Here is a 23643-nt window from a genome sequence, read left to right on the forward strand (position 1 = left end):
TCTTGAGAGAAAAGCAGACTGACTTCTGTTTTTGAGGCAATCTAGTCTAGTTCCAGGATACCCAGGACTACACAGAGAAACTGTCTTGGAAAGCCAAAAATAAAAAAAGTAAAAATTTAAAAAAAAGAGACAATATTGACTTGATTTGAATCCTCGTAGGGTGGGAAAGGAATAATCCTATGATGGTGAATTTTAATTTTCAACTTGGAAGACTCTAAAATCACCTGGAAAGGGATCCTCAATGAGAAATTTTCTTCATAGGTTTGGCCTGTGTGCATGACTCTGTGATGGAGGAAGGTCATTGGTTAAATAAAGAAACTACCTTGCCCCTGATAAGACAGAAAATTAGGTAGGTGGAGTAAACAGAACAGAATGCTGGGAAGAAGGGAAGTGAGCTCAGAAGCCATGTGCTGCTCCTCTCCAGGGCAGATGCCATGAAGCTCCAACCCAGGATGGACGTAGGCTAGAATCTTCCTGGTAAGTGCACCTCATGGTGTTACACACATTAATAGAAATGGGCCAAGCAGTGTTTATATGAATACAGTTTGTGTGTCATTATTTTGGGGCATAAGCTAGCCAGGTGGCTGGGAGCTGGGTGGCAGGAACGCAGCCCGCAGCTCCTTCAACAACTCTGGGTCTTTTTTCAGTTGTTTAATGGAGGAGAGAGGACTTATCCTGAATGTAGACATCACTTCATACTTAATAAGTCAGGTCCTAGAAAGGATGAAAAGGAGGGTCAACTGTACTCCACAAGCTGGCATCTAGCCACCCCCCATGTCTCTCCTCTCTCTCTCTTTCTCTTTTCTAGAATGGACTGGAGCAATGCATTAACTTACCTGCTCTGTTGACTTCTTACCAACTTTTTCTTTCACCCTCATTGCTTGGGTCAGAATGTTTTATTGCAGTCTTAACAAAAAGCAAGACAACATTTCAGAATGTAATAAGAGCTATCCCCTCCCTAGAACAAGAATTCAATCAGTTCATTTTATAATATTTTAAATTAGGATAAAATGTTGACAAAATTAAATTGTTTGTGGATGATTAAATGAAGATGCATTCAGCAGTTTCTTTTGCTTAATCTTTACTAATGTCTGTACATTTAAGTAGATCAAATGGTAAGAAAAAACAATTTTGTTACTAAACGATATAGCTTTTTATCCTCTTAATTATTTCTTTTCCTTACTATACCAAATTTCTCTATCTTTATGCTCTTTTTTACTTTAATTATTTTTATTTCACACTACTAACTCATTCCTATTTTAAATAAGTGTCCCTGTCACATAGAAAGAGAACATCATAGAGAGAAGAAGGTATTTTATTAATCTTCACATGGGATTCCAGGACATACTACTATCCACTGTCAAGGACCTGAAGTCTCATATATTTGCTTCAATAAACTGATTTAACTCAATGCAGTGCATACGATAAGTATAGTTTCAGCAGGAACAATTTTTCAGGGGTCATGCTATGGGATATGTACATATATGACTAAGAAACAATCGTTATCTAGAAGAAATTCACATTTAATATTCCATTTTAAACCACCGTGTGTCATCACATTGACAATTTCATATTCTTTAAGGAATGCGCATCACATGTCTTCCAACCACATGAAAATCTCCCACTGCAAGAGGATCTCCTAGCAATTCTGGGACCTCAGCTACACTCACATATTTTGAATCAAGTGTGCCCGCAGTCTATTCTAAAATGGTTTTTCATGGAAATACATGAGCTCCTAATTGCTTATCTTATTTCCATAACTTATAAAATTCGAGAGGGGAGGATTAGGAAACTCCATTGGGAGCTACAGGCATCACAATCATTTTATGTCAGTTTCTAGTTCAGGGATGTGGGTTGCTGAAATGTTCTTCAGTCTCAAACTTTCAGGGAAAGATTATGGGAAAATTCATAACTTCCAATGAATGAAATCAAATTTGAAATGTATAAAGTTATTTCAGTGACTGTCTGAAATAGTATATTCAAGATAACAACAACAACAAAAAAACTAAGCTGCCATTTCTCAACCTAACTGATCAAAAGAAGCCTGGGCATAAATCCAGGACAATCAATATAAAATTTACTGTGTTAACAAGTTTCTCATTAAAGAATTTATTGATAACTACAAGAATCTAGCTGTAAGGCTTTTCTGTTTTTATTATTATCTTTTTATTGAAAAAAAATTCCATCTCCTCCCAGCCTCCCATTTGCCCCCCTTCCCCCCACTCCTCTCCCCCTCCCTCTCCAGTCCAAAGAGCTCTCAGAGTTCCCTGCCCTGTGGGAAGTCCAAGGTTCTCCCCCCTCCATCCAGGTCTTGTAAGGTGAGTATTCAGACTGGTTAGGCTCCCAAAAAGCCAGTACATGCAGTAGGATCAAAACCCAGTGCCATTGTCCTTGGCTTCTCATCAACCCTCATTGCCAAAGAAAAACATATAGTTATCCTCCTGGATATTGGAAGTAGACAAGATTGCCGGGCAAAAATTGGGATCTTGTGGGTGGGGTGTGATGGGGGTTAGGGGAGATGGGAAGAGAAAAGTGAGAAGGGGAGGATGGGGGGAGCTTGGTGGAATGGGATAGTTGGGATAAAGGAAGGGTGGATATCAGAGCAGGGAAGTAAATATCTTAATTAAGGGAGCCATCTCAGGGTTGGCAAGAGGCTTGACCCTAGAGGGGCTCCCACGTGTTCAGGGAGATGCTCCCAATTAGTTCCTTGGGCAGCTGAGGAGAGGGAACCTGAAATGACCCTATCCTATAGCCACACTGATGAATATCTTGCATATCACCATAAAACCTTCATCTGGTGATGAATGGAGATAGAGACAGAGACCCACATTGGAGCACCTGACTGGGCTCCCAAGGTCCAAATGAGGAGCAGAAGGAGGGAGAATATGAGCAAGGAAGTCAGGACTGTGAGGGGTGCATCCACCCACTGAGCCAGTGGGGCTGATCTATTGGGAGCTCACCAAGGCCAGCTAGACTGGGACTGAAAACGCATGGGATAAAACCGGACTTTCTGAACATGGCGGACAACGTAAGGCTTTTCAAAGCCAAGCTTGAGTGTATTCCATTCTGGGACTTACAAAGAGGTTTCCACGCTAAATTTTTTTCATTTTTATTTTTTACATTTCGTGAGTTTATTTATAGGTGTTGCAAAGTATTTACATCTAACATTTTGAAATTCGAGCTTTTTTTTTATTTCTCCATTTCAAGTAATTGCTTCTTACTACTATGTCCCTTTCCTCTGCATGTGTTAAAGTTCAGGGAAATATATAACCCACATTGGGCACGCCATGCTTTACAAGCAAGCTTCAGGTTCTCTTGAGGCCTGTCGAGCATCTGACAACATTGGGTTTTGGCCTTATCCCTATTTCATGTGACAGTCAAATAAGGATGCCAAGAACAAGGGTATTAGGAGGACTCTCCACGCGGACTAAAAGAAAGTAGATGACTGCGGAAACTCCCAGTGCCTTTGTGGAATCACAGCACGCCTCTTCCTTACTGTGTTCTCCTTAAGATCAGGAAATTTTGCGGAGGGTGCCTCCTGTGTGTGTGTGTGTGTGTGTGTGTGTGTGTGTGTGTGTGTGTCTACTCATTTGGAAACACACATCTCGAAGGAGGGCCTCTCATTCTAGGACAATTTAGCTCATAAATATTCTTTTGAAATGTTAAGATACTTTAATAATGCTAAACCTAATCTTTATCGTCACCTTTAGCATTACCTTCCCAATGAATCTGCGTTCCATAAACCCAAAGAAGGATTACTGAACACTTTCCTATGGATTTAGCATTCTGGGAAGGAATAGTATTGATTTCATAGCTATAACTCTTAACATGTGTGACCCTGATACATGCCCTCTGGTATGTGTATTATTTTGGCAATGCTATCTGAATAATAAATAATATTATTTTATTATATAATAATAATAATAAAGTTTAATAACCGAAGTCTTTATCAACCTATGTATCTATAAAAGAAATGCATAGGAGATAGACAAATGCATTATGCTGATTGTATATATTCAATATGCAAATGAACCCACATAAAATCCTCAGAGAATGGCTATGTACCTATACTCTTTAGTGTAAAATTATCATTAAGGCGAATATCATCCCAAGACAGTACTCCACATGAGTGAGGTCTAAATGTAGTGCTCATTTCAAAGCCCATGCTTCTTTATTAATTGCATTTAGCTCAGTGATTTTCTCAATGTAAAGAATGGGAGACTCAGTAAGGGGAGTAAAAAGAAAAGAATGAAGCTGCATAAAGAGTTACTAAATTGTTTTCAGAAGTTCTTCCTACTACAAGCATTTTATCTATATTGCTTTTATCTTTAATGCATTATATGCACTCACTGTATTATTAAAAGTTAATGGAAACTCTTGATGTTTCTAGCAAATCTATCCATTTGATTTTACAAATCATCCCTTGATAGAAGATTCTGATATCAGATTGATGCCCAATTGCATGTCTAGGAAATTATTTATTGACTTGTTTTTCTAAAGCAAACAGCCATGTTCACATGATACTTTGACTCGTGTTGTTTCTTGGATTCTCATCAGAAGTTGCTTTTAGCAAAGAAGTTGAGATTGCATTAGTTGCCTTTTGACATTTGTTATGTCAAAAGAATACTTCTGCATCAAATACTAAAGGTTAGAACAGGCAAGAGGTAACCCAAACAATGTAATCCTATAAAAACAGGGATCCATGCTCATGTTCTTCCTCCTTCTGTTCCTCATTTGGACCTTGGGAGCTCAGTCCATTGCTCCAGTGTGGGTCTCTGTCTCTATCTCCATCCATCGCCAGATGAAAGTTCTATGATGATATGCAAGATATTCATTAGTATGGCTATAGGATCTGGCCACTTCAGGCTCTCTCTCCTCAGCTGCCCAAGACCGCGAGGGGGGTCACCCACCCACTGAGACGGTGGGGCTGATCTACTGGGAGCTCACCAAGGCCAGCTGGACTGTGACTGAAAAAGAATGGGATAAAACTGGACTCTCTGAATAAGGTGGACAATGAGGGCTGCTGAGAAGCCAAGGACAATGGCACTGAGTTTTGAACCTACTGCATGTACTGGCTTTGTGAGAGCTTAGCTGGTTTGGATACTCACCTTCCTAGACCTGGATGGAGGGGGGAGGACCTTGCACTGCCCACAGGGCAGGGAACCCTGACTGCTCTTTGGACTGGAGAGGGAGGGGGAAAGGGAGTGAGGTGTGGAGAGTGGGGGGAGGGGGAGGGAAAAGGGAGGCAGGGAGGAGGCAGAAATTTTTAATAAAAAATTAATAAAAAAAAACAGGCATCCAGGGACAAGAGGCAAACAGACAAGAGAATTCGCTGCCAGATGATAAGTAGAGTGGAATACAGTGGAAATTAAACCCTTACAGAACTAAGTTTTATGCCATGTGTCTACAGTGGCAAGAACAAAGAAATTGAAAGAGGGAGGTGGTAATATTTTGAAGCCTGTCATAGGCTTTATCAAACCCTGTTTTTCATAAGAAGGCAGTTCAGGGGCCTGGAGAGATGACTTTGATTAAAAGCACTTGTTATTCTTCAAAAGGACTTGAGTCCTTCCCAAAACCAAAAACCCATGTCAGGGACTCTCAGTTACTTATAACTCCATATCCAGGGAATTTTATACCCTCTAACATGTATACACTACACTACACACAACTCTCTCTCTCTCTCTGTCTCTCTCTGTCTCTCTCTGTCTCTCTCTCTCTCTCTCTCTCTCTCTCTCTCTCCCTCTCTCTCTCCCTCTCTCTCTCTCTCCCTCNTCTCTCTCTCTCTCTCTCTCTCTCTCTCTCTCTCCCTCTCTCTCTCCCTCTCTCTCTCTCTCCCTCTCTCTATTTCTCTCTTGAATAAAGAAGACATTTCACTAGTATTATATCCCTCTGTTGTTTGGTGTTGATGATACTTTATTAGAAACAAGTAAGTTGATAAAAACATGCAGTGAAGCACAACCTTAATTTCTTCATTTGGAAGGTCGAGACAGGAGGGCAACAAGTTTAAAGCCAGCCTTGCTACATACTGAGAGACTGTCTCACAAAAGAAGGAAAGAACATCCACAATTGGCATTAACTTCAAATATATGTATTTAAATCTGTCAAATTAGCTTATACACCAATTTCTTTCATATTCTTTTAATTAAAAATTTGGATGCAGTAATAAATTCCTGGTCCTTGAATAATAGGTATGCTAAATGCCCATTGATTGTTCACACAATGTAAATAGTGTTCAGATGTTACAAATTAACCTTTAAATCTAATCTTTCCAGTCATTTCCAATAAGCAATGGATCAACGGCATCTACATAAACCCATTAAAAATGACTTAAGATGATCTCTATTCTTTTAAAACTTGGACAGTCCCAAACATTTGGACTGACAGAATTCTCCATGTTTTAATAAATGTTCCTTGCTCTTCCTAAGCCAAAAGAAATAGCTAGGAAACACATTTATTTATTGTTAAATCCAAACATCTTACTGCGGATTTATGCTCTACAAACTTAGTAGAAATTTGGGAAAATGTACAAAAATCAAGAGAGAAAATAATCTTTCTCGCATTCTGAAGTTACCACAAGTTAGATATTTGCACCTGTTTGGCACTTACTGAGATCATCAATCAGACCAAATACTCACACCCTCATTTCTATTCTAATTTAATCCACTACTTTCTTTTCATCCGGCAACCAAAGGATACATATCTGGCAAGAAATGATGTCATCCAATGGAAATAAATTCAAGAGCATTGAAATTTCTAACCATCCCAAGGCAACAATGTGTACAGTGTCTTTCAGAACTCGAGTATAGTATTTTATTTAAAACTTAAAATATATGTAGTGAAACCATGAGTTTGGTAAAGTTCTTGAGTGAGTGTGTTAGCACCTCACATGGAGGAACCCCCATCCTTAGTCTGTTCTACCACAAACGTTAAAATTATTATTTCATTACTACGGTCTTTATCAACTCATTGCCATTCTTTTTTTAAATATTTATTTATTTATTATATACACAATATTCTGTCTGTTGTGTATGCCTGCAGGCCAAAAGAGGGCACCAGACATGTGGTTGCTGGGAATTGAACCCAGGACCTTTAGAAGAACTGACAATGCTCTTAACCTCTGAGCCATCTCTCCAGCCCCTCACTGCCGTTCTTATAGCTGTGAAGTCTCAGGAACCAAGACCCGAAACGTCAGCCTTATCTCATCAGTCTTAATTGCATTGAGTAATAGAAAGTGGAAACTGCATTAAGGCACCACAGCACCTAAGCTGGTGCTCTACAGAGTTCTAATTTTCAATTGATCAATAGTGTATGTCGTAGATAGGATTTCAAGCGCAGATCTACAGTATGATTCTATCTGAAGAAGCACATTGATTTCAGATTGCCTCTAGAGTATGTAGTACTTCCTTTTCTTTAATTTGATTTTTTTTATTTTTATTGACCTCTACATTTTTCTCTGCTCCCCTCCTGATTCTCCCCTCCCCCTTCACATCCCCCCTGATTTCTTTTGATAATTATGTGTATTTTTTTTGTTGTTACATCACTGGATAGTAGTGCATACTAGTGTACAAAGTCATTTCTTCTGCTTAATGTCTAAGAACTATGTTTTGGGAAATAAATGTACCATGCTGATTAATTTCACAACTACCGCCCTGAAAAAGAAAAGAAAACAAAAAAGCACTCATTTTGCCATGAAACAATATGGAAGTTTTGCAACTGCAATTTCTAACAACTATTTAGCCCTGATTGTGTTATTTCTCATAATTCTGCATTATTTGTATAGTCAATAAATGAATTCCCATAATCCTTTCCAAGACTGTGATTGTTATGATATTTTTATACTGACAAATGAAATCCTTACTCAGATTCTAAGCTGGTGAATAACAATTTGCTTTCTGGTAAGGTTTAATTGATGTTTAATACTTTAGGTTACCAAAACAATGCAACAAACAAAGCAAACCTTGACTGTGTTCTCCTTTGTTCTGGTGGTGAGAACCATCTCTTTAGTTTTTGTAGCATTACATAATCATTTAAAACAAGCAATGAGCTGTTTATTCTCCTGGGGAAAAACATCACCCTTCTGATAGTTCTCCCCATGAAATTTCTTTTTAAACCATATACCATATATTTTAGTTTAAAAAGTTAAAAAAGACATAACAAATACTCATCTTTTAAGCTTGTAGTTTTATCAGACCCAAAGTTTTGAGAGACTTTTAATTTCTAGGAACGTTGGATGATAGTGAGTTCTTGGGGAAATTTGCAAAGGTAAATGATGTTGGGATTGATTTTAATCCTCACTGGTTTTCCAAAGTTTCATACTCTAGTTGTAAACTGTAACAAATCAAAAGAAGCAATAAAAGTCGGCAATTGTCATTCTTCCCAAATAAAGATGCGATTTACCAACAACCCTCAATTGTCCTTATTTTGACAACTGATTGTTTTTAGTATCTTCTTCAGTTTTGTTTGTTACTAGTCTATGTTGTTGATGTCAGGGCCAAGGCAAAATGCCTGACAGAGTTCATGCCATAATTAAAGTATATTTAGTTGGCTGCCAGAGCTCACACTCACACTCTGTTAGCCTATTATGTTCACTTGTGCTCCATGTACTAAAAGAATTTAATCCTATAAACACAAATATATTACTATGCTGGTTGGCTGAAGTTTAAAAAATAATGAAGATTTCTTTGGAATTAATTTAACACAAACAAACATTTTGAATGCATCTTTTTATTTTGTTCTTACTAGAGTGACATTTTAGATGATTATTCTATTGAAATGTGATTACAGTTTATTCTAATAATTGTTTAAAAGTGGAAATAGTCTGAACACTACTAATAAATATTAAGGATACTAAAATATATTCAGCCACACCAAGATAGAGTAAGATCAAATACATTGTCTTGATACTTTGACTTTTACTCGAAGGTCATAAAAGCATTTTTAGTTCTTCTTTCACAGTGTTTCCAACAGGGTAGTTAAGCATTCAGGTATATTTTTTTTAGATTAAAAAAATGCCAATCCAAGTTTTCACTCCTTCCCTCCTTCCCATTCCCTCCACACACCCTCCCACCCCACCTCCCTCCAATCCTCAGAGAAGCTAAGGCACATTGCTTTGTTGAAGGTCCAAGGTCCTCCCTACTATATCTAGGCTGAGCAAGGTATCCATCCATAGAAAATAGGTTCCCAAAAAGCCAGTACATACATTAAAGATAAATCCTAGTTTCATTGATAGTGGCCCCACAGTCTGCCCCAGCCATGTAACTGTCAACCACATTCAGAGGGACTAGTTTGGTCCTACGCTTGTTCCTTCCCAGTCCAGGTGGAGTTGGTGAGCTCCCATTAGCTCAGGTAGACTGATTCAGTGGGTAAACCCATCATGGTCTTGACCTCTTTGCTCATATTCTCACTCATCTCACTCTTCAAATGGACATTGAGCCTATAGTTCATGATATTAGAGAAGTTAAGTAATAAGGTGAATGCAAAGATAAACATATATAAATCCTTCTGACCTTGGAAACAGTCAAGACCTCCTGACAAAACTGGGAGCCTGGGGTTGTGGGGAGAACTTGAGGGAATGGGATAATTGAGATGAAAGAAGAACAGATATGAGAGCAAGGAAAGAGATATCTTAATTGGGGGAGCCATTATAGGATTAGCAGAAACCTGGATCTTGAGAAGTTCCCAGGAATCCACAAGGATAACCCCAGCTAAGACCCTAAGCAATAGAGAAGAGGGAGCCCTATCTTGACTTACTCTGTAGTCATGCTGATGAATATCTTAATTATCACCATAGAACCTTCATCCAGAAGCTGGTGGAATCAGAAGCAGAGATCCATATCAGAGCAGTGGACTGAGATCCCAAGCATTCAATTTATATTGATTGATGTTCTAATAGTTTTTCATTTCTAACGTGTTTTTCATATATAGCTAGTATTAGAAACAAGCTAAACCTTCAGTTTTGTATGATAGGAGAAATTATCTTTCTTTCTTTGATAACCCTCTCATGTCTGAAAACAGCAGAGTTACTGCCACGTGAGGCTGTCAGTTTCCACTGAGATCCCATAAATCTGGAGAGAGTAGGTAAGCCTTCCTTGTATTTTTATTTCCTTCAGATTTACAATTAAAATTTATGTATGGTCATTAATTCATAGAGTGTATCTTTGTCTCTAAATGCACTATTCAGTCATGCTTTCATTGGTTCAGTGTTATGTTGGTGTTGTCTAATATTAGAAGAGAAGTCCAGTGACTATTCCTGCTCACTCTTGCATTCTAGGACATGCTGAGAAGTGTCTATAGATCATCAGTTCAGTAGCCGTGTAGATTACGGAGAACAGAATGATTACATGCAACCATTCTTTTCACAAAGAATGATAATTGGTTTGTTGCCTTCTACAATGTTTACAGCTTAGAGTAAATCAATTAACTAGCTAATTAATTGAACCTGGGTTCAGTTACTATTATCCAACCATGTGTAACCCAAGCTCCAGGGGATGCCATACCTTCCTCTGGCCTCTAAGGGCCACTACACTATAGTGCACATATCTATACAAACATACAACCATATACACAAGTTATTTTTTAAAAATATTTATATTGAAATTTTTATATTGAAAATTTAAATTTAAATTTAATAAATATCTTATACTGTGTTTCATGAATAAAATATACTACCTCAAAAATCTATATTTTCTACATTCTCATTTATTGATTGGACTTACTCGTTTTACTTTCCTTATTAGAAGAGATATCTAAGAACACTAAAATCTAATTTAATATTATGTATTAAATAAATTTAGTTGTAATTTAAGATTCAAATCCAAAGAGAGTAGATATTTATGTTTTATTAATTTATTGTTTTGAAGACTCATGAACATTAATTTTGTTCTATTATCCATTCAACCCTATGTTGGTGCATGTCAAGACAAATGTGCTTTTAAAATGTACCCATTTTGAAAACAAAATATTTTAAATTAAATATTATAAGGAAGATTCCATGCTGTGAATTGAAACAACTTATCTCAATGAAGGACTGAAAAGAACTTGAATTTCCATAGAAGTGTACCTCATGAATGCTAGGGAAGTAGTCTAGTATCGAATTAGATCTCCTGTGAGAACTAGCTCTTAACAAGTAGTTCTTCAAAGCAAACACTGTTCTAAGTGCTTCCTTTTCCTTTGTGTGCAATCTCTGTGCTCCCGTGGAATGGACTTCATTTACAGTCCAGTCTTCCCAAAAGGGAAATGAGCAAGTATTCCAGTAAATTGCTTGTGTCAATATACAACTTGCTGCTGGTCTGGATTCCAACCCTGGCTATCTCTCTGCAAGTAAGAATGGAGGTTTTGGTATATTTGACTTCTGTTGTATTCAAGGCAGAGTTGTATAATATGTGAAAGCACGTGAAAAGACTGAATACTCTTAAATAATATTTCAGTGTTTATAGAAAATACATTAATAAATTGCATTTTGAAATTAGTCAAAGAAAAAAATTTCTTCAAACAAGGGAAAATCCAAATTTCTCTAGGAAATGTCAAAAGACATCTTAGTACTGGCATATTAATTTAAAACTGAAACTTTTTAAAATCTTATTTTAAGTTCATGTATTTTCTACAATGCAAATTAGAGAAATGATTTTTCAAGGCTTTTGAAGTTTCAGACTCTTTGCTGATAGCCTACCATCTGTACTAAACACATGAGGGGAGACCTTTTACTGGCTGATTTTATGTGTCAACCTGACACAGCCAGCCTCATCCTCATGAGAAGAAGGAGCCTCAGCTGAGAAAATGCCTCCATGAGATCTAGCTGTAAGGTGTTTTCTCAGTTAGTGATCAGTAGGGCAGGGCCCAGCCCATGGTGGGTGGTGCCATCCCTGGGCTACTGGTCCTGGCTTCTATAATAAGGTGGGTTGACCGCGGCAGAACACTGGGCTGAGCTTTCAGAGTCCAAATGAAGAGTGGGAGGAGTGAGAATATGAGCAAAGAGGTCAAGATCATGATGGTGACATGCACTGAAACAGCTTACTCTTTACCCAAGCTAATGGGAGCTCAACAACTCTGGCTGGATAGGGAAGGAACCAGCATAGGACCAAGCTAGTACCTCTGAATGCGGGTGAAGTTGTATTACTGGAGCAGACTGCGGGGTCACTGGCTTTTTTGTACCCATTCTTTTTGTCTGGATATCTCATTCAGCCTGGATAGAGTGGGGAGGGCTTTGATTCTTTCTAGGACAAATGTGCCTTGCCAAGTCTGGGGAGTGGATGGCGGGGAAGGGGTGAAGGTGGAGGGAATGGGAGGAGAAGAGGAAGTGGGAACTGTGATTTGTATGCAAAATGAAGACAAAAGTGTTTGTTTTCTTCTTTAAAAAAATACAAAATAGGTGGGTTTAGCAAGCCATGAGAGGCAAGCCAGTAGGCAGTTTCCCTGAATGACTTCGGTTTCAGCTCCTGACTCCAGGTTCTTGCCCTGTTTGAGTTCCTGTCCTGACTTTTTTTCTGGTAATGAAAAGCAATGTTGAAGTTAAATATACCCTTTCTTCCCCAACTTGATTTTTGATAATGGTGTTTCATTGCTGCAATAGAAACCCCAATTTATAACTATAGTTTTTTGCATATAAGAATCAAGGTGTGGTAGGGTAACAATGTTCTCTTTTTCAGAGACATCTCTGAGAACCATTAATATCAGATATGGATATAAATGAAAGCAACTAAGAACATACAAATTAAGAAGACAAATATAAGTCATTTAAAATGTATCACATGACATTATTGCTGAGCTAAATTAATAATGTAAAGATATTTATATCTATGTCCACTTAAAATCTGTGGATCTAATTTGTTTCCATTTTAACTATTTACTAACACTTACTGAATATCACATATCTGTTTCTGGTGCTAGCCTAGATTTCCCTCTGCTTTTATGGTCTACAGTCATTCTCTGTAAACCGATGATGATAAAGCATTGTTATAAGTCTCAGTAAGGAAGGCATGAGGTTCCACCCAGTAAGCAATACTTCTCGGTGGCTTCTGCAACAACTTCTGTCTCCAGTTTCCTTCCTTATTTGAGTTCCTGCCCTGACTGCCCTTTGAAGATTGATGTAAAATGCACATATGGAAGTATAGGCAAAATAAACCCCTTCTTCCCAAAGTTGTTTTGATCTTGGTGTTCATTGCATCAATAGAGTTTTTTTTTTTAATTAATTTATTTTTTTTTTTTTTATTTGAGACAGGTTCTCTGTGTAGGTCTTGTTGTCCTAAAACTTGCTCTACAGACCAGGCTGGCCTTGAACTCACAGAGCTCCACCTACCTCTGCCTCCTTGGTGCTGAGATTAAAGGTACTTACCAACACCTCCTGGTGCAATAAAAAAAAAAAAAAAAAAAAAAAAAAACTTAACTAAGACAATAACCAAGAAAATGTGCAAACATGCATCTTTAACAAAGGATGAAGAAATAATAAAATTAGCAGTATACATACATTCCTGACCAATTTTGTTATGAAAGTTTGAAACAATTTAAAGACTTTTTAAAACTACTTTAGAGTAAGCAGAGGTCTAAAATATTGCATTTTATAAATATAACCCAAGTTCCATTGATCAATAATGTGGTGTCAGTGACTTGGGAAATATTAAGCATAAAAATTCATAATCTCTATGTAATGTCTTTGCATACATTTTTCTCATAAATATCTAGTCCAGATTGTGGCATAGCTTCCTGCCTGTTAAAATCCATATGCTGCGCTCCTCTCAGTCCCTGGCTTTTAATGTCTATTTTCAGAACCTATTTATTCCCGTCACAATGTTTTGGCCAAAGCAGGGTTATCCCTCAGATCTTGAAGTAAGATATAAACAACAGAGTATTGTTGGCTAAGAGTCAGATACTGTGGCATTTAACCCCTAGCCTTTCCCATGCCTAGGATGCTTTCTCTTTCTATCAGAATATTAATCTCCTCAGAGTCCGCTACTTCTGCCTTCTCAGCATAGTTAGCTCTAGTCCTTGGGAAACTTGTCCAAATACTTCTGTTTCACCTTTTAGAAAGGTTCCATCTGGTTGGGTATTTTTTTTTTTGTAGTAGCATTTGCGATTATATTGAAAAGCATATACATTTGACAAAAAAAGTCATCAGAAAGAAATTAGTTTTTATAGGAAATATTCACTTTGTGGGGAATAATTCTAATTCTAACTATAAAAGGTACATACTCCAACTTTCCAGGAAAAATAAAACACATTGCTTAATTGGTGAAGAATAAATAAACTTAGTTGTGACACAACTTGATATTTCAACAATGCTACAAAGAAAATCTCTGAAATTAAACCAAACAAAAGATTCATTCATATGTCTTTGGCCTACATTTCTCTAAATTTTCAATTGTCTGACCCCAAGCAGTACAGGTCGACCAAGCACCACAGGCCTATCAAAGAATGTATAACAGGATATTTGGATATTATGTACCTACTTCAAAAATATTTTTCTAGTAGTGATAGTTAAATATCTATGGAACAAAAGTCACTATCCAAGCTGTGTGGATATGTAAGAATATATTTCATAAGTCATTGCAGTACAGATTGTTTCCTGAGTGTTCTCTTTTTGAAGTGCTAGATTCTGCCAGCTGTAATAGAATGCTCTACAACAGGTAGTTTACCAAGCAAACATCTTAAAAAAAAAAAAAAAAAGAAGCTAGAATATCAAAGAACAGGGTTCATAGATACAGTATCAATTACTGAGAGCCTTATTTCTGGTCATAAACATTGACTTGCTGTTTCCTTGAGGGGGATAAAAGGAAGGAAAAAGAAGCAAGAGAGTGTGTGTAAAAAATATATATAAAGAGAAAAGAGAAAGAGAGGAGGGGAAGGAAGAGGAAGGTGGCAGTAGAGGCAAAGAAAGATGAAGAATGGGAAAAGGTAGAGACTGGAGTAGAAGAGGGAAGGAGGAAAGAGGTCGAGAGAAGAAATAAGAGAGTAAGGAAGCCGGGCAGTGGCGGCACACGCCTTTAATCCCAGCACTCTGGAGGCAGTGACAGGAGGATCTCTGTGAGTTCGAGATCAGACTGGGCTACAAGAGCTAGTTCCAGGGCAGTCTCCAAAGCCACAAAGAAACCCTGTCTCAGGAGAGAGACAGAGAGAGAGAGAGAGAGAGAAAGAGAGAGAGAGAGAGAGAGACAGAGACAGAGACAGAGACAGAGAGACACAGAGAGAGAGACAGAGAGAGAGACAGAGAGAGACAGAGTAAATAAGGGATAATCCTTATAAAAGATGGAAAAAGGATAGAGGGAATGGAATAGGAAGAGAAGAAATGAAGGAAGAGTGGAAGGGAAGGGAGTGGAAAGGGTGGCACATGAGAAGGGAAGAGAAAAAAGGAGAAGGAGGTAAATATGGAGATGAGAGAATAAAAGAAGGGAAGGAGACAGAGACAGAGAGAGGTGAAGACTTCTGTGTGTCTTCTGGAAAGACAGGAACCTCATTCTAAGATTAGTTCATGACCTAATTAACACCCCAATTTTTTTAAGTATAATTGACATAGACAATAGACCCACATTATAATTGGTTGGTGTTATGACAACTANTAGCTGCATGTTAGAATGCCCTGCAGAGCTTAGAACTTACTGATACCTAGGTCCCTTCCAAGAACAGCTAAGTCAAAATTATTTCTTTGTTGGATCACAATTTTATATAATGTGTTGTAAACATATTCATTATCCCACTTACCACCTTGACAACCCCCCTTTCCTTCCCCCCCAACTTTGAGATGACTTTTTTATTCTTTCTCCAGTTTCTATTGCTTAATTGTTCTTGGAATTGTAGCCTGTTTCAGTGTGTCATTTGCCTACAAAAGGTCACAGTATCAAAAACACTGTTTCTTCCTCTCCCAATAACTATCAAATGCTAAAAAGCTTCTCAACTAGTGGCAGGATGACATACACACCTTCCTATACACCGTGGTTTCCAATGGCTGAAACTTTTGCACATCTTGTGCTTGCTACTACATACCTGTGATTTCATATGTGTATCTGCCATGTTATGCCCGAAGACTATTTCCTTGATGTTATCTACCACCTTGGCCTTTCCAATTCTTCCAACCATCTTCTAGAAAATTACTTGGGCCTACAAATTAGATATGAATGTTTGATTTACATATGAATACTGGGAAGTTTGTTTTTTTTTTATCTTTGCATTGAACTGTTTGGGGCCTCTGTATCAAACGCCATCTACTGTAAATAGGAGCTTTTCTCTGGTTACAGCAGAATACTGTTAAAGGTGCTTGTTTTAATATTATGTCTACTTAGCAGAATAATAGTATTTTATATTTACCTAAATTTCATGAATATCTAGCCACATGTTCTTGGCACATTTAATACTTTCATCTCATTGAGAGACCATTAATACCAACCATATGTCTGGTAATCCCCACAGAATGTAAGTGACAATTGAAAGAGTGAATCTAACTTGTCAGTCAGTCATTGTGTGGCATTCAGTCTTCACACCTGTGTACAAGTGAGCCTTACATTTCTCCTTTGACCGCCTGCATAGCACATTCCAGTGCCATGAATTTTAGTCAGCATGAGTGAAGCCTAAAATTGGGTACTAGCTTGCTTGAAGGCTGCATATTCTATAATTCAAAATTCATTAATAGCAACTTACTGTCAAGTTATGGAGGGTAGCCACTACTGGGTATGTTCTGTAATTTTGAGGGGTGTTTGTGAGCCCATTGACCAATATCTTATCAAGAGGTAACCCATTCCTGGAACTAGAGTTTTAGTTGGGTAACCTGAATAATTAGTTGGAATATTGCCTTCCCCGTCTTTCATTGTAGAGTAATGCCACCAAATCTTTCTTTTTTTTTCAATTTTATTTATTTATTTATTTATTTATTTATTAAAGATTTCNTATAACAAAACAGTTATCAAGTAAGAATTACAGTTACAATATTTATATCTATTTTATCTCTTATCATAACTAAGGAAAACTATAACTATCTATTCATTCTTCAACTCCATCAAAGACTCCAGAAGGATATAATACTACCGATGTAAACAAGAAATAAGAAAACTCTAGAAATGACAGAGACATCTCGCTGCCTGGACAGTCACCCAAAGTTCCTCTGTACCGTTGGGGCATCCATCTTCGGCCTACAGGCCCATGGTATCCAGAGACATTTCCATGAAGCAGGAAAATTTAAAACCGCTCCTATTTCAACAGTCAGTGATGGTGCACAGCTGGAATTCTAAAGACAGAGAGACAATAGGCAAAAATTTGAGGCCTGTCTGGGCTATGCAGGGAGACCCTGTCTAAAAGGAATAAAACGTAAGGACAAGAAAGTTGATGGGATCCTTAAACCGGACAATGAACACCAATGGACACTGAAGACCAGCCTTCAAAGACAAGAAAGAAAGAAAGGAAAGAGGATAGAGCAGAGCTACCTTCCAGTCATTACAGGAAGGAAAATGGTGCCCCAGAGGCCAGAGAAGGCAGCAATGCTAGATCAAGAGGCAGAATTCACTGTATTGAGTGTGATGGGTTAAGGGAAATAAAACTGAAAGTTGACTATAGGATTTGAAACAGAAGTCCTTGTTTTTTACTGCTGAGTAGTACTCTAATATGTATATATTCCATACTTTCTTCATCCATTCTTCAATTGAAGGACATCTAGGTTGTTTCCAGGTTCTGGCTATTACAAACAATGCTGCTATAAACATAGTAGATCATATACTTTTGTTGTATGATAAGGCCTCTCTTGGGTATATTCCCAAGAGTGGTATTGCTGGGTCCATGGGTAGGTTGATCCCGAATTTTCCTTGTGCAACCACTTTGGAAAGCAGTGTGGCTGTTTCTCAGGAAATTCGGGATCAAATCTCTTTCTTCTGCATGTAAAAGTATACATATTATGAAGCTTTTATAGTTGCAGATTTCCATGTGGCTTTTAAATAAGACTTTTAGTATTAGTTATCCCTCCCATGTTTTCCCTGCCTCCCAGATCCCATGCATGTATAGTAGTGTTCTATTATTCCCCTTTTACTATTTATACTACTGTGTTCTATCCTGCACATTTGATGCCCACTAGAAGTAGCCCCTTACTAAATTTCTGACCTCTGTTGCTATTCCAAGTAGAACACCTGTCTCTGAGGGTTTAATGCTAATATCCAAAAATGAGAGAAATTAAGTTTCTGTATCTGAGTCATCTTGCAGAAACATACTATAAGTAAGGTATCATAAAATATTGATGATTTTGTCATGCTAGAAAATCTGTCCTTGTTTTCTTTCAACTAATTTACTCCTACCAATTCACATCAGATAATTAACAAGTTCATTTCTATGACAACAGATTAATTTACCTTTATGTCATGTAAAGGAATCACACAGCTTTAAAAAAAGCACGTGACTTCTTTTAATGCTTGCTATAATTGAGATCCATGCATGTTGTAGCTCATACATAAAGTTGTTCCTTTCTAAAGATGTATTAGTTAGTCTTTCTATGTATTTGTCTTAAGTTTGCTCCTACAGTGGGAAACTATTACAAAGCAGTCATGAATATATGTGATAGTCATTGATAAGCATCTGTTGGAAGAGGAGGCAGGTCATTCATTTCCCGACCACCCAGATTCCCATAACACAGAAACTGTGTTATGTAAATCTCTGCTTAGTCAATCACTTAAGCATATTGCTAGCTAGCTGTTATATCTTTGTTAACCCATTTCTAATGTTTTATATTTTACTACAAGGCTCATGCCCTACCATAAGATTCCAGCACGTCTGTCTATGGCAGCAGCTCCATGGCTTCTCTTGACTCTGCCTTCTCTCTCCCAGCATTTAGCTTAGTTTCCCCACCTAGCTCTGTTCCCCTATAACTCTGCTATAGGCCCAAAGATGTTTCTTTATTAATCAATGGTAATCACAGATACAGAGAGGAATCCCACATCACCTCCCTTTTCTATACTCTCTTTCTTCTCTCTCCCAAGTTTATGTACATTTTTACACACACTATGACTCATTTAGAGGTCTTTTATGTCTGAATCTGTCTTATTATATATCTGAAATCCTTTTCTGTTCAGGAGCACTTCTTAAAATGCTAAGCAACATTACTAGAACTAAGGCTGCTTTGAGGTTTGGCTCCACTCAGTCCAACATGTCGGAGGTCCCTTCATGGTCTTTGAGAGCCCTTCTCTCTGTCCCAGATCCAGGGTCTGGCCATAGCAGTTTTGTGTTGCCATTAAGCAAATTGTAGCACTGTTTACAGACCCCATTTAAATGCTGCATAGCTGGACCTCCCGAAAGAGTCAGAGCCATTTGTGATGGAGAACCAGGAAGCAGCCATTTTTTTTTTTTTTTTTAAAGAAGCTGTGCAGTTTTTACTGCTAAAGCCGAGTCAGGAATCCTCTTAAAGGAGCCAGGCCTTTGCTTTATGTCAGCAAAAATATCAAGAAGCTGCGTTAAACTCTGTTTGTGTATATGTGTATGGTGTGTGTATGTGTGTGTGTATATGTGTGTCTAGAATTCTTTTTAAGCTTTCTCAGATTGAATGTGGATATAGTCAGCCACATCTGGCTTGCCAATTTGTTTTCTGGCCACCCAACTCCAGAAATAACCACACAGAAACTATATTATTTGAAACACTTGGCCAATCACTTAAGCATATTGCTAGCTAGGGCACAAATTCTGGTCATAAATAATACTGTAATTGTTGCTAAATAAAATCTCTCTTTATGTTTTTAACACATGACTTATATGTACCATCTGTCTATTATATCTATATCTACATCTACATATATATGTATGACATGTGAATGTCATAACAATATGTGAAAATATATGAGTTTTGTTTATTATTAAATATATTTCATACATTTGACAAGAGAAATTTCACATTTGTAAAGTCTTATCATTCCGTTTATCTTACTGTTAACTTTTATTATTATAGACACTACTGGATTGTTTCCCTCTGTGTCATAAGTCCTAGGTGACATGTTTATTATTCCTAACTTAAATTATAGTGTGTCACTTAGTAACTTTTTTTAGAATAAAGAAATTTTTTGTGTGTACCTGATTATTTATCATTTGCAATCTTCTGATAAACTTTTTTGACTTACTTTTTTTCTGGAAGTATTTATACAAATTAATTTTAGAATCTAAACAGCATCAAAAATGAAATTAAACACACACACATATGTATAAACTGATTCTTGATTCTATTCACTGACTTCTCTCATGCACACACACATATACACATAAGAGGGAGTTAAGTTTGCATATAAAAATTTTGGGGTAAATTTAGCATCTGCAGGATATCAGAGATTGTGATTCTTCCATCTGCATTTCAGCTTAACACTCACGGAAATATTACCTTTTGGTTCTATGAGCCCTGGGTGACTGTTACCTAGCCAAAAGCATGCCTATAAAGAGTAAAGTGTATGGGAAGGGTCCTCCAGATGCAATTTTCCATTTCATCTCCAGTATAAAAAGCTTTTCCAGGAGCCCTGCAGCAGATTTCCACTTATAATCCAGTCACCAGAACAATTTTGCAGTCACTACTGGCTTATGTCAGACTGGAAAATTGAGGATCTGAATTTCCACCCTTTGCCATATGATAAAATAAATGGTTTTCAATGTGCCTTTAGCCTCACTCATCAGTGATTTTGTCTCAATAGAAAAAGGAAAAAATTATCTCAAAAATTTTTCTTTTAATCCCATCAGGAATCTAATGGGGTCCAAGATGTCAACAGTAGTTTTAATATACAAGTATATTTGTGCTGACATAAGAGGGGACTGAAAACATACATCTGCCTATTTTTTCTTTACTTGTATTTTGGACCATATTTTCTTCATTTTATCTCACTTGCTTCCATTTTCCCAACAGTTCACAACTAAATTACATTTCTTTCTTTAGTACCATATAGACTCTAAGTTTTTGCCGCTACTATGTCTCATGGATTCTACTGGTAAACTGCTCTCTCTATTGTTTATTTTTTCATGAACACCACTTATGAATTCCTCAATTTCATACTTAGTGCTCTATTAGAAAAAAGAGAGGCTAAACTTACTTATGGGAGTCCTTCCCTTTCCTGGATAATAGAAGAGAAAGGATTTGGATGTTTGTGCCCGGTAGTTTTGGAGACAGGGAGCGGAAGATGGCCAGAGGTTGTGGCCAGGATATCAAATAGATAAATTTAAAAATAGAAAAAGAAAGAATAACATAGAGACAGAGAGAAATGAAAGAGGGAGGTGGAAATAATAGATTTTTTTTCAGACATCATCCATATAAATGTCATGCTTAACACATCCTTTAGACTACATCATATCAAACTGAAAACGACTGCCTATAAAGACTAGGCTTTCAGATTGCTATCAATTTAGGTTTCAGTCATCTGTTACCAGAACACAGGGATCATCTGGTAATGTGGTATGAAGTGGGATTTGCTACCTGTGTTGGTGTGGATGACAATAGCCCCCATAGATTCATATATTTTCATATGGTTCCAGTTGATGGAACTGGAACTGTTAGAGAAAGATTAAGAGCTGTGGCCTTATTGGAGGAGATGTTTTTCTGGCCCTGAGCTCTGAGGTAAAACCCACATCCTCCTCTTCCTCCTCCTCCTCCTTCTTCTTTTTCTCTTTCCCTCCTGCTCTCTCTGTTCTTCTCTCTGTCCTTATCTTTCTCTCTCTCTTTTCCCTCTCTTCTACTTACCTATAAGGTGTAAGCTACTAGCTACAGCTCTAGTGACATATCTATCTGACTGGTCCCATGTTACAATTGCCCAACATGATGATCATGGATCAACCTTCTGAATTTTAAGTTCCAGTAAACTTTTTTTTTATTTCAATATCTTGTTTAAGGTTTCTCTTCACAAAATTGGAAAAGTATCTAAAATACTACCTTTAAGGAATTCCTTGTCTACTTTATGATGAACAATTCCAGGATTTGGATAGCAAAATATGATTAAATATTTACTGAATCAAGGCCTTAATGTGGTTTCATAACAACTTTTTTTTTTACCGCTGCTTCTAAATATTTATTTTTGCTATCATTATAATAATGATAAAGCCACTAAAATGCATCGCTTCTGTTTGTTTCTTTGCTTGCTTGCTTCCTTTTAAATGTGAACTAGGAGATAACATTATTAGCTGAATATTTCCAGCAGACTGTTATTTGTGGATTGACTTGGTTTCATCACTGTCAAGGGACACATTGGTACAATAAGTTACCAAGATAACGATAAAATTGAGATTACAGATCTCAGAGAGGGAGGCTACGTTTCTTCCTTCCAACTATGCAGACAAACATGAAGCTACTGAATAATGAACATGTGTTTTAGGCTACCTAACTCAATATTCAATAAGATCCCATAATGGAAAATAGAGGGAGATTGTTTCCAGTTTTGCGCGGAGCCAGAGAATGATGACAAGTAACAAGGACTCCTAAGGAGTGGAAGGAATCACTATAAAAATTAGGATTGAAGTTCTCAACATCTTTGTTAAAGAAATGCTACCTCAAATTTACTTAATTTGTAGTATGTTAGAAAGTTATGAATTAGTATAAGTGGGAAAGTTTGAATTGGTTGACACTTTCGTGGAATATAGACTCCCTTGAGAGGAAAACCACTAGATGCATCCATGAGAAATCATGTAGATTCGCTTAATTAAGGTAGAGTAACCCCCTCTTTAAAAAATAAAAGCAACTTTTATTGATTCTTTGTGGATTTTGCATCATGTATCCTGATCCCATTTGTCTCCCCAACCCGTGATATTTGCTCTCTGCCCTTGAAACTTTCCCCAGAAAATAAGAAAAATTTAAGAAATAAAACAAAAGTAAAATAAAAAGAAGAAAATCTCAACATGGAATCTGTAGTGTCGCGAGTCATGCCCTTTACTTGTATACAACTTTACTTGTAGGTGTTCATTGAAATTGGTCTGGCTTGAGATCCTAGCTTCTGCTACTTCCTCTTTCTGAGTCCTTCCTGGGACTCGTAATGAATATCCTGCTGTTGTCTTCTGTTATTGCGATCAGCTGATCTGGTCCCAGCTCATGCTTCAGTAGTTCATAGAGGACGTGGATATTGGAGTGGTCCAGCTCACATCCCTTGTTCTGTGAATGGGTGGTAACTGGATTGGTCAGAATTCCGGTTTTCCTGCATCATCACCATTAGGGCTAGTTCTCTTGCACTGCCCGTCTAGCTAGCTCACTGCAGCAGTCAGCAAGGAGGGGCCAGCTCTGCTCTCACTCTTCCTGTGGGAGGCGTGATTCCAGGTGATGGAGTCCCACACCAAAAACAAAGAGGAGAAAGACAGTTGAACACAAACGTTCATTTCATTCTCTCTACTTCCTGATTGCAAATTCATGTGTGACCGATTACCTGAGTATTTGAGGCCACGACTTTCCTACCACAATGATGGACTGTATCCTGGAATTGCTAGCAAAAATAATCCCTTTCTTCTTTTTTATTATATTGTTTTTAAGTTGCTGAGATTAGAGTACAATTAAATATTATTTCTCCCGATCCCTGCCCTTCCTCTACATCATACCATGTACCACTTTCAGCCAGCTTTTTTTAAATTCATGGCCTCTTTTTTCATTTATTGTTACTGTGTGTGTGTGTGTGAGTCTGTGTGTGTGTATTCCTAAATACGTAAATACAGTCCCAATAATGTTACCTGTGTTTACTGTGTGTG

The 23643-nt window shown here is 37.5% G+C and overlaps 1 pseudogene; it reads right to left on the bottom strand.

The window, feature by feature from the left end:
- LOC126500111 (putative heat shock protein HSP 90-beta-3) overlaps positions 1-16065 on the bottom strand; it is a 46452-nt pseudogene extending 30387 nt beyond the window's left edge.
- Between the last annotated feature and the right edge of the window lie 7578 nt (positions 16066-23643).

Source organism: Alexandromys fortis, unplaced genomic scaffold, assembly GCF_014885135.2.
Source record: "Alexandromys fortis isolate MF-2015 unplaced genomic scaffold, M_Fortis_MF-2015_v1.1 scaffold_38, whole genome shotgun sequence".
Lineage (NCBI taxonomy): Eukaryota > Metazoa > Chordata > Mammalia > Rodentia > Cricetidae > Alexandromys > Alexandromys fortis.